Here is an 11,244-nt window from a genome sequence, read left to right as displayed (position 1 = left end):
TGAGGTTGGAAAAGTAAGGGGAAAACTGAGAGATCGCTCTCAGTTGAAGGGTGCATTGAATTAATCTCCAGCCTTTTGCCTAATCCACTGAGGTCAGGAAAGTAAAGGGGAACTACAAGTTCACCCTCAAAAGACTGGCAATAAGTAAGGCTATGAGGGTGTATTGGAAAGGGGTACCAAGTTAGGGGTACCAGGTTAAATCTCCAGGCCTTCACCGACACCAAGGTCGTGAAAGAGACCGCCCTCAGTTGGAGGGTGGATTGAGTAAATCTTAAGGCTTTTGCCTGAGAGATTGTCCTTGGTTGAAGGATGGATTGAAAATGGGTGAATTGAAAATTGGTAACAGTTAGTAAATGAGGTACTGGTATTAAGTGAAAGAAAAGGAAAAGGTAAAAGTGTATGGAATAGAAAATACATGGAGAGTCTGGATACTGTGTGCTGTTGTGTTGTCTTTAAATTGTTTAGTTGCTAAGAAAGGACAAAAACTTCTAAAAGACATTTGAATATCGATTCTGCTAAATTAATCCAACTTAAATATTTTGAAAATGCTTTGACTTCTAAATTTAAATATAAGGACAGGTTACTTGGGAAAAGAATTTCTGCTTTTGTTTCCACAGAAAATAAAAAGCTGTGGGTTCCTTCCAGACTAGTATGGTTTGATGAAGCAAGACCACTTGAAGCGCTGGCCCAGGTGTTCTAACATCTAAAACAGCTGAGATGATGCAGCCTTGCAGACCACAAAAACAAGGACTTCAACAGGTTTCCGGGTTTGGTTTTTTTTTTTGCTTTTATTTATTTATTTATTGTCATGACCCCCCCTGGTATTTCAGCGCCTCTTAAGAGCAAGAAGTAGTCTGGAAAGAATGGCACCCACATCCCCAAATATTGTTTATAAATGTTTGTTTGCATTTATACAGGATTGGTTATTGATACAAATTTAAGGTCAATTTTGTGAGTCATCTTTTAAAACTTTTTACAAGGAGTGGGTATGGCTGTAGCCCCTGAGTGTAGCTCAGAACTTCTCAAATGGAAGGATGATGAGGAGCATACAGGACTTTTCAACCTTTTGTTTTAATTCAAGGATTGGCTGGAGTTGTTCTGTCATAGAGATTTCAATTAAGGAAGTTTCATTTTAACAAACTAATCATGACCTAGGGATAAAGGATGACTGAAAGATATATGTTCTGAATGTATGGTGTGGCCACACGGGTATGTATGAAATGTGATTGTGAATGCGTGAGTGTTAACTGCTTAAATTGTCTTGAATATTATTAAAAGGATATTTAACTTGCTTCAGTTAAGAAGTTACATAAATTGCTTTGGATATAGCTAAAAAGATCATCCAGCCAGTCAATGTCTGAACAGGAAAGGTTGATGATTTGAGTCCTCAGAGCCAGTCAGTGGAAAAATAGCAGAAGCCTACAACATGGCCTGAGAGCCAAAGAAATCTGTATGGAAGATTCTATAGAGTAGCAAACAGTTCAAACAAAATTTTTTTAAAAAGGGGGAGATGTTGGGGCCTAGCCCCCATAGGGTCTCTGAGTTGTTTGTCAGCTGATAGCCACAGGTGCATCCTGTTTTCTAGTCTTGGCTTACTGCCCTGGCATTGCCCCACTAACATCAACATCTAGCACGAGGAAAACACGATCTCTTCCTCCTGGGGTTTTTCCACTGTGCTGTAAGCCTTTGTATAAGACTGCTCCCTCCTACAAGAGAGAGACCTCTTAGCACTTGCAAAACACACACATACACTCTCTCTCTCTCTCTCTCTCTCTCTCTCTCTCTCTCTCTCTCTCTCTCTCCTGGCAATAAAGGCAGCACATGCATTCTCTGAGTACAAACAGCTGGACATCTTGTCTTTCTTTTCCTGATACCTTGGACTTGTTTGTGGCATGGGTGCCACACCATGGTTCAGTTTATTCCTAAGATTTTTTTCTTTTTCTTTGAGGCTATCAATGAGAGTGTGTTCATGTGCTTCTTTTCTGATGGTGTTTGTTGGTGTATAGAATAACTATTGATTTGTACAAGTTGATTTTGTATCCTGCCACATTGCTGAATTTATCATTTCAAGAAGTGTTCTGTTAAATTGTTTTGGCATCTCTAATGTATAAATATTATGTCACTGGTAAAAGGGGATTGTTTGACTTCTTTATTCCCTATTTGTATCCCTTTAATTACCTTCTCTTGCCTTATTGCTCCAGCTAGCATTTCAGTTACAGTATTGAAAATGACTGAGAATATTGGACATCCTTCTCTTATTCTTCACTTTGCGAGATTTCTTTAAGCTTTTCTCCATTTACGAAAAGGGTAGCCTGTGCCTGGGAACTGCCACTGGGTCTCCCATCCTGTCAGGAGGCAACACACCCCAGCATCCTAGTCACCTTCTTCACCCATGGGACCAGGTCTAGGAACATGAAGAGGAGTACTACCAGAGTATTGGACTTTCTTGCAAAGATTCAAATACTTCAAAGCAAATGAAACAAAAGAAAATGACCTTAAACACAACTTCATGAAAATGATAGAAGCCCTCAAAGAGGATACGAGAAAAATCCCTTAAAGAGATAGAAAAGAAAAACAAACCAAAAAATGCAAGAAATGGAGGAAAATACAAAGCAAAAACTGGAAGAAATGGAGGAAAATACAAAGCAAAAATTGCAATAAACAATTCAAACAGTGCAAGGGTTGAAAGCTAAAATAGAGACAATATAAAACACAGTCAGAAGAAATGCTGGAAATAGAAAAGCTGGGCAAACTGTCAGATACTACAGATGCAAGCATAACCAACAGAATGCAAGATATGGAAGAGAGAATCTCAGGTATTGAAGATACACTAGGAGAAATAGATTTATTGACCAAAGATAATCTTAAGTCCAACAAATCCCTAACACAAAATATCCAGGAAATATGGGACATCATGAAAAGGCCAAACGAAAAAATAATAGGTAAAAAGAAGGTGAAGAAAACCAAGTAAAAGGGGCAGAAAACATATTCAACAAAACCATGGAAGAAAACATTCCCAGCATAAATAAAGACATGCCAATGAAGGTACAAGAAGCTTACAGAGTGGACCGCAAAAAAGTTCCCTTGCCAATTAATAATAAAGACCCCAAACATACAGAATAAAAAAGAATATTACGAGCAGCTAAGGAAAAAGGTCAAGCAACATGTAAAGGCAAACCTATTAGAATTACACCTGACTTCTTCATGGAAACTCTGAAAGCCAGAAGGTCATAAATAGATATTCTACCAACAATAAGAGACCATAGATGCCAGACCAGACTACTATACCTAGTAAAGATTTCAATCACTATAGATAGAGAAAACAAGATATTCCATGACAAAACCAGATTTAAACAATACATATCCACTAATGCTGATCTACAGAAAGTAATGGAAGGAAAACTCTATCCCAGGGAAGTTAACTACTGCCATAAAAACATAAGCAATAGATAATCCCACTTTACCAACAGCCAAAAGAAAAAAGGGGTGGAAATCCACATATACTCCCACCAACCACAACCATTCCAAAACAAACAAGAATAAGCAATCAATGGTCATTAATATCCCTCAATATTAATGGTCTTAACTCGTCCATAAAAAGACACAGGCTAACAGAAATGATTCAAAGACAGAATCATCCTTCTGCTGCATACAAGGAACACACCTCAACTTCAAAGTCAGAAATTAGCTTAGAGATGAGGGCTGGGAAAAGGTTTTCCAATCAAATGGACCCAAGATATAAGCAGGGGTAGCAATCTTAATATCTAACAAATTAGACTTTAAGATAAAATTAATCAAAAAAGATGAAGGGGGTCATTTCATACTCATCACAAGAGAAATCCACCAAGCTGAAGTCTCAATTCTGAACATCTACACCCTAAATACAAAGGTATCCACGTTCGCAAAAGAAACATTACTAAAACTCAAATCACATAGAAAACCTCACACACTTATAGTGGGAGACATCAACACCACACTCCCACCACTAGACAGGACTACCAGACAGAAACTTAACAAAGAAGCAAATGATCTAATAGAAGTTATAACCAAATTGGGTGTAACAGACATCTATAGAACATTCCATCCAAACACAAAAGAATATACCTTATTCTCAACAGAACAGGGAACATTCTCTAAAATCGACCACATACTTGGCAACATAGCAAACATCAACAGGTACAAAAAATTGGAATAACTCTATGTATCTTATGAGACCACCATGCTTTAAAGTTAGAATTCAACAACATAAATTGCAGAAACCCTACAAACTCATGGAAATTGAACAATGCACAATTGCACCATTCCTTGGTCAAAGAAGAAATAAAAAAGAAAACAAAGATTTCTTAGAATTCAATGAGAATGAAGACACAACATGCCCAAACTTATGGGAACCTTTGAAAGTTGTGCTAAGAGGAAAGTTCATAGCACTAAGTGCCCACATGAAGAAACTGGAGAACAGTAACACTAGAGAATTAACAGCACAACTGAAAGCTCTAGAACGAAAAGAAGCAAACTCAGCCAGGAGGAGAAGATGCCAGGAAATAATCAAATTGAGGGCTGTAATCAATAAAGTAGAAACTAGGAAAACAATACAAAGAATCATTATAATGAAGAGTTGGTTCTTTGAGTAAATCAACAAGATAGACAAACCTTTATCCAAACTTACCAAATGGCAGAGTGTTAACATGCAAATTAACAAAATCAGAAATGAAAAGGGTGACATAACAACGGACACTGAGGAAATCCAGAGAATCATCAGGTCATACTTTGAAAATCTGTACTCCACAAAATTTGAAAATTTAAAAGAAATGGACAATTTTCTGGATAGGAATCACTTGCCAAAATTAAATCAAGAACAGATAAGCAATTTAAATAGACCTATAAACCCTAAGGAAATAGAAGCAGTTATCAAAAGTCTCCCAAAACAGGCCCAAGTCCAGATGGCCTCAGTGCAGAATTCCACCAGAAATTCAAAGAACAGTTTATATAGATTCTCCTCAAAGTATTCCACGCATTAGAAGCAGAAGGGTCTTTGCCAAACTTTTTATGAGATTATAATTACCTTGGTACCCAAGACACACAATGACAAAACTAAGAAAGAGAACATCAGACCAATTTCCCTCATGAACACTGATGCAAAAATACTCAATAAAATACTGGCAAATCAGACCCAAGAACACAACAGATCCACCATGATCAAGGAGGTTTCATGCCAGGGATGCAGGGATGGTGCAACATATGAAAATCCATTAATGTAATCTACCATATAAGCAAGCTGAGAAACAAAAATTTCATGATCATCTCATTAGATGGTGAAAAGGCCTTTGACAAAATCTAACACCCCATCATGATAAAGGTCTTGGAGAGATCCAAGATAACAGGAACATGCCTTAACATAATAAAAGTTATATACAGCAAACCAACAGCCAATATCAAACTAAATGGACAGAAACTCAACGTGATTCCTATAAAATCAGGAACAAGACAAGGCTGTCCACTCTCTCCATACATCTTCAGTATTGTACTCGAAGTTTTAGCTAGAGCAATAAGGCAACAAAAGGAGATCAAGGGGATACAAATAGGAAAGGAAGAGGTCAAACTTTCCCTATTTGCAGATGATATGAAAGTTTATATAAGTGACCCAAAATAATTCTCTCAGGGAACTCCTACAGGTGATAAATACTTTCAGCAAAGTGGCAGGATACAAGATCAACTCAAGAAAAACCGTAGCCCTACTATATTCAGATGATAAAAGGACTGAGAAAGAAATCCGAGAAACACCACCCTTTACAATTGCCACAAACAACATAAAATACCTTGGGGTAACGCTAACCAAATAAGTGAAAGACCTGTATTGCAAGAACTTTGAATCTTTAAAGAAAGAAATTAAAGAAGCCCTCAGAAAATGGAAAGATCTCCCATGCTCTTGGATAGGTAGGATCAATGTAATAAAAATGGCAATCCTGCCAAAGGCAATCTACAGATTCAATGCAATCTCATTAAAATCCCAGCACAATACTTCACAGACACTGAAAGAAAAATTCTCAACTTCATATGGAAAAACAAAAGACCCAGGATAGCCAAAACAAATTAACATGCGGAGGCATCACCATCCCTTTCTTCCAGCTCTATTATAGAGCTATAGTCCTGACTCATTATTAAAACAAAATGAGCCGGGCGGTGGTGGCGCACACCTTTAATCCCAGCACTTGGGAGGCAGAGGCAGGCGGATCTCTGTGAGTTTGAGGCCTGGCTGGACCGATAGCCTCCAAAACAATACAGAGAAACCCTGTCTCGTAAAAACCAAAAAAAAAAGAAAATATAAATTTTTAATTGCTACTATAATGGCATAAGAAGCCCACATGAGGATAGGTTTTCTCTATCAGTTTCTTCTACATATACTTAAAATGTCTAAGGAGTTCGAATAAAAATTGAATGTTATTATGAAAGGATTCTCTAAGTGGACTCTCATTTTGTATGTGCTGGAATTTGTATAGGCAGGAAAATCATTTATCTAAGTGACTTTGATATTAACTTGAAGGCATTTAAACATCTGAAATAGAGAATTTATATGGGATTCTTCAACTACTATTTTCCTAGAAATAATTTAGCGATATTTGTTTTTTAATAATTTATACAAATATGTTTACTGGAATACAGTTTAATATCAAAACTTGGAAACTATTAAAATGCACCTCATGATCCCTACCCACAACTCCATCAGAATCCCCCTACTCTAGTGGAAAGCATGCTCATATTCAGAAACCCAGGTAATAAAGAACCTGCCTGCAAATATCCAATACTTCCTCAGAGCCCAATCAGCTATCCCTACTATCACCTCCTTCCCTCAACTTCATATCCCAGCCCACAATTATAACCAAAGGCCCCTGCTCTATCAGAGGCTACACTGGTACCTAGAACCCCAGAGGGCAAGTCAGTATCCAGAACCCCAGAAGGCCCCTGCCATACCAGAGGCCACACCAGTATGTGAAACCCAGAGGCAATGTCTGCATCCAGAACCCAAGAGGTAAACAAGGCCACCAAAAATGTAGCAGAGGAACTCTACTAGACCAGAGGATGTACCATGACTAGAACCACAGGTCACTCAGGCTAGAAGCCCAGAGAGAAAAAAGAACCAAAGGAAAATATCCATCCAACAATGCCAAACTCAGAAATTAGAACCTAAATCTATTACCCTAAACCCAGATGCCTATAGGTCATAAGTATGCACTCAACAATACCCTGAATATTTCAACACTGCTGGGGCACAAGAAAATGACCTTAAAATCAAATTTATGAAGATGATAGAGGTCCTTAAAGAGGAAATGCATAAATCCTTTAAAGAAATCCAGGCAAAGACTGATGGATAGGAATCCAGCATAGGACTGATCAAGACCCCCCCTAAATGTGGGTGTCTGTGAGGAAGCCTAGGCAATCTATGGGGCCTTGGGTAGTAGATCAGTATTTATCCCTGGCATACAAATGGATTTTGGGTGCCCATCCCACAACGAGACATGCACTCTCAGCCTGAACTCTTGGGGGAGGGTCTAGGCCCTACTCTGGATGAAATGACAGACTATGGACACCCCCTCCCCCCACAGAGGGCCTCACCTTCCCTGGAGAAAAGAGGGGGTATTGAGTGGGGGAGGGGTTGTTGGGATGGCATGGGAGGAAGGGAGGGAAAGGGAGAGGGACCTGGGATTGAGATGTGAAGCAACCTTGTTTCTAATTTAAATTTAAAAATAAAAAAATATTTACGAGAAAAAAAGAAATCCAGGAGAACACAATGTGAGGAAATGAATAAGTCTCTTAAAGAAAGCCAAGAAAATACAAACAAATGGGACAAGGAAGTGAATAAAATCATTCCACATAGGAAGATGGAAATGGAAGAAATAAAAAACCCACAAACTTGGGAATTCTGGAGATGGAAAATCTAGGTACAAAAAAGGAACTACAGACACAAGCATTACCAACAGAATACAAGAGATAGAAGAGAGAATCTCAGGCTTTGAAGGTACAATAGAAGAAATTGATAGATTGCTCAAAGTAAATGTTAAATCTGAAAAATTCTTGGCACAAAATCCAGGAAAACTATGAAAAAGCTAAGCCTAAAAATAATAGAAATACAAGAAGGAGAAGAATCTCAACTCAAAGTCCCAGAAAATATTTTTAACAAAATCATAAAAGGAAAATTTCCTAACTTTAAGAAGAACATGCCTACAAAGGTATTAGAATCTTTCAGAACATCAAATAGATTGGACCAGAAAAGAAAGTGCCCCTGACACATAATAATAAAAATATTAAACATACAGAACGAAGGAAGAATATTAAAAGCTGCAAGGGAAGAAAACTAAGTAACATATAATGGTAGAACTATTATAATTACGCTCGACTACTCAATGGAGATTCTAAAAGACAGATGGGCCTGGACAGATGTCTTGCAGACTATAAGGGACCACAGATGCCAGCCCAAACTACTACACCCAGCAAAACTTTCAATCACTATATATAGAGAAAAGAAGATATTTCATAACACAGCTAAATTTAAACAATATCTATCCATAACTCCAGTCCTACAGATGGAACTAGAAGGAAAACTCCAACCCAAGGAGGATAACTACACTCGTGAAAATACAGGAAATAAATAATCTCACACCAGCAAAAACAAAAGAAGGAACACACACGCACACACACATACACACACACCAAAAAGACCCAGGATTCAAATCAATAATAATTGGTCATTGATACCCCTTAAAGTCAATGGACTCAATTCCCAAATAAAAAAGACACCGACATATTTTACAATGCTGTCTGCCTGCAAAATAAGATAGGGCAATGGTGGCACAAACCTTCTGAAGATAATAAATTAACATCTGACTTTATCTGGCCAACTCCACAAGATGGAACCAATACCTAACACTACTTTGGTGATCTAGAACCAGAGGCTAAATAACCCAGAGGCCTTGAATAAAAAAAAATTAATGGTCTTTAAGAAAAAGTTGTGATAAAATGACTCATATATCAGTGCCATATTCAGCCCTCATCAAAGATGCTTCCTCCTGCAGCAGATGGCAACAAATACAGAGACCCACAGCAAGACAATTACCCAGAGAGAGACTTTGGAACACACAACTCTAAATGGGATGTCTCCATCAAGTCTCTCCCCTCAGATCTCAGGGAACCCTGTGGATGAAGAGGCAGAAAGATTGCAAGAGCCAGAGGGGATGAAGGACACCAGGAGAACAAGGTCTTCTAAATCAACATGAGCAAAGCTCATATGAACTCAGAGACTGAGTCAGTATACACTTAAATTTTCAATTAATTTATTTTAATTGAAAATCATATATATGCTCTATATTGCATGCTATTTTAGTTGTAATAGTATGACAATTTTATGAATGTATATAATGTATTTTGATCATATCCACTCTATATTACCCTCTTTTATTCCCTCCCACTTCCACTGAACTTCTTCCTCCTAATATCTTTTCTGTTACCCACAGAATTTAACTAGGGTTGCTTATGTAAGTGTGGGTGGGAGATTATTTACTGGAGTGCAGGCAACTTCACCACTGAACAAAATGAGTACTTCCTCCAGCAACCATTAACTCTCAATAGCTCCTCACAGAAGGGTGGGGCCAACAAGCCCATCTACTATCCCATCCATTATGGAATTTTGGAGGGCCCACTCCAGTATAGGCCTTGCATGGTTAGGTTATCCATATATACTATTAATTCATTAGTGCAACTGATACGTCATGTCCAAAAGTCAACATTTCACAACACTTCTTCCCATACTGCAGATGTTACATCTTTTCTAACCCTCTTTAGTGATATTCTCTGGGCCTTGAGGGTGGTGGTTATAAACTGATCTCAATTATGAACACACATGCAAAAATTTTCAACAAAATCTTTGAAAACCAAATACAAAATGCATCAAGATAATTCACTATGATCAAGTTAGCTTCATTCCAGAGATGCAAGGATAGTTCAACATATGGAAATCAATTGATGTAATACATCATATTAATATACTTAAGGAAAAAAATCACATGATCACCTAAAAAGATGCCAAGTAAAGGATCTTAACAAAATGGACATCCTTTCATGACAGAAGTTCTGAAGAAATTGGGAATAGTTGGATGACATCTCTGGTAGTTTGAATGTAATTGACCCCCATAGTCTCATAGAGAGTGCCACTATTAGGTAGTGTGGCTTTGTTGGAACAGGTGTTGCCTTGTTGGAGGAAGTATGTCACTGTGGGGGTGGGCTTTGAAATCTTTTGCTTAAGCTTCACTCACTCAGTGTCACAGTTAGTCAACTTCCTGTTGCCTGCAGGATGTAGGATCCTCAGCTCCCTCTCCAGTACCATGTCTGCCTGCACACCGCCATGCTCACCATGACGATAATGGACTGAATCTCTGAAAACCTAAGTGAGCCACACAAATTAAATGTTTTCTATATAAGAGTTGCTTTTGGCCGGGCGGTGGTGGCGCACGCCTTTAATCCCAGCACTCGGGAGGCAGAGGCAGGCGGATCTTTGTGCGTTCGGGGCCAGGCTGGACCGATAACCTCCGAAACAATACAGAGAAACCCTGTCTCGTAAAAACCAAAAAAAAAAAAAAGAGTTGCTTTTGTCATGGTGTCTCTTTACAACAACAAAATAATTCTAACTAAGATAATATAGATAATAACTAAGATACTAAGCACAATAAAGACTATATGTGACAAACCTGTAGCTGACATACTAAATGAAGAAATACTCATGTCATGTCAATTAATATCAGGAATAAGACAAGGGCTTCTACTTTGTACATTCCAATTCCATATAGTACTTGAAATCTTAGCTAGATCAGTAAGACCAGAGAAATAAACAAAAGTGACATACATGGAAAAGGAAGTAGTCAGAACATTCTTATTGTAGCTTATAAAATTCTACATATGAGGAACCCTATTGTCTCCACCAGCAAATGTTCAGAGCTAACAAACACTGTCATCAAAGTCACAGGTATAGATTTATCTCACAAAAGCCTTCCTACATACCAATAACAAAGATGTTGGAAAAAAATCACTAAAACCATTTCATTCAGAGTTACCACAAAAATGTAAAATGCATTGGAATGAACATAACCATGGAAATGAAAGGCATCTACAATGAAAACATGCAAATATTCCAAAGAGAAATTGAAGAAGATACTTGCCTCAGTTAGAATTTTTAATACTTTGAATAGACCCCATGAC

The sequence above is a fragment of the Mesocricetus auratus genome, unplaced genomic scaffold (assembly GCF_017639785.1).
Source record: "Mesocricetus auratus isolate SY011 unplaced genomic scaffold, BCM_Maur_2.0 Super-Scaffold_100003, whole genome shotgun sequence".
NCBI lineage: Eukaryota > Metazoa > Chordata > Mammalia > Rodentia > Cricetidae > Mesocricetus > Mesocricetus auratus.
The sequence above is the reverse complement of the archived record's forward strand: the minus strand, read 5'-3'. Positions refer to the sequence as shown.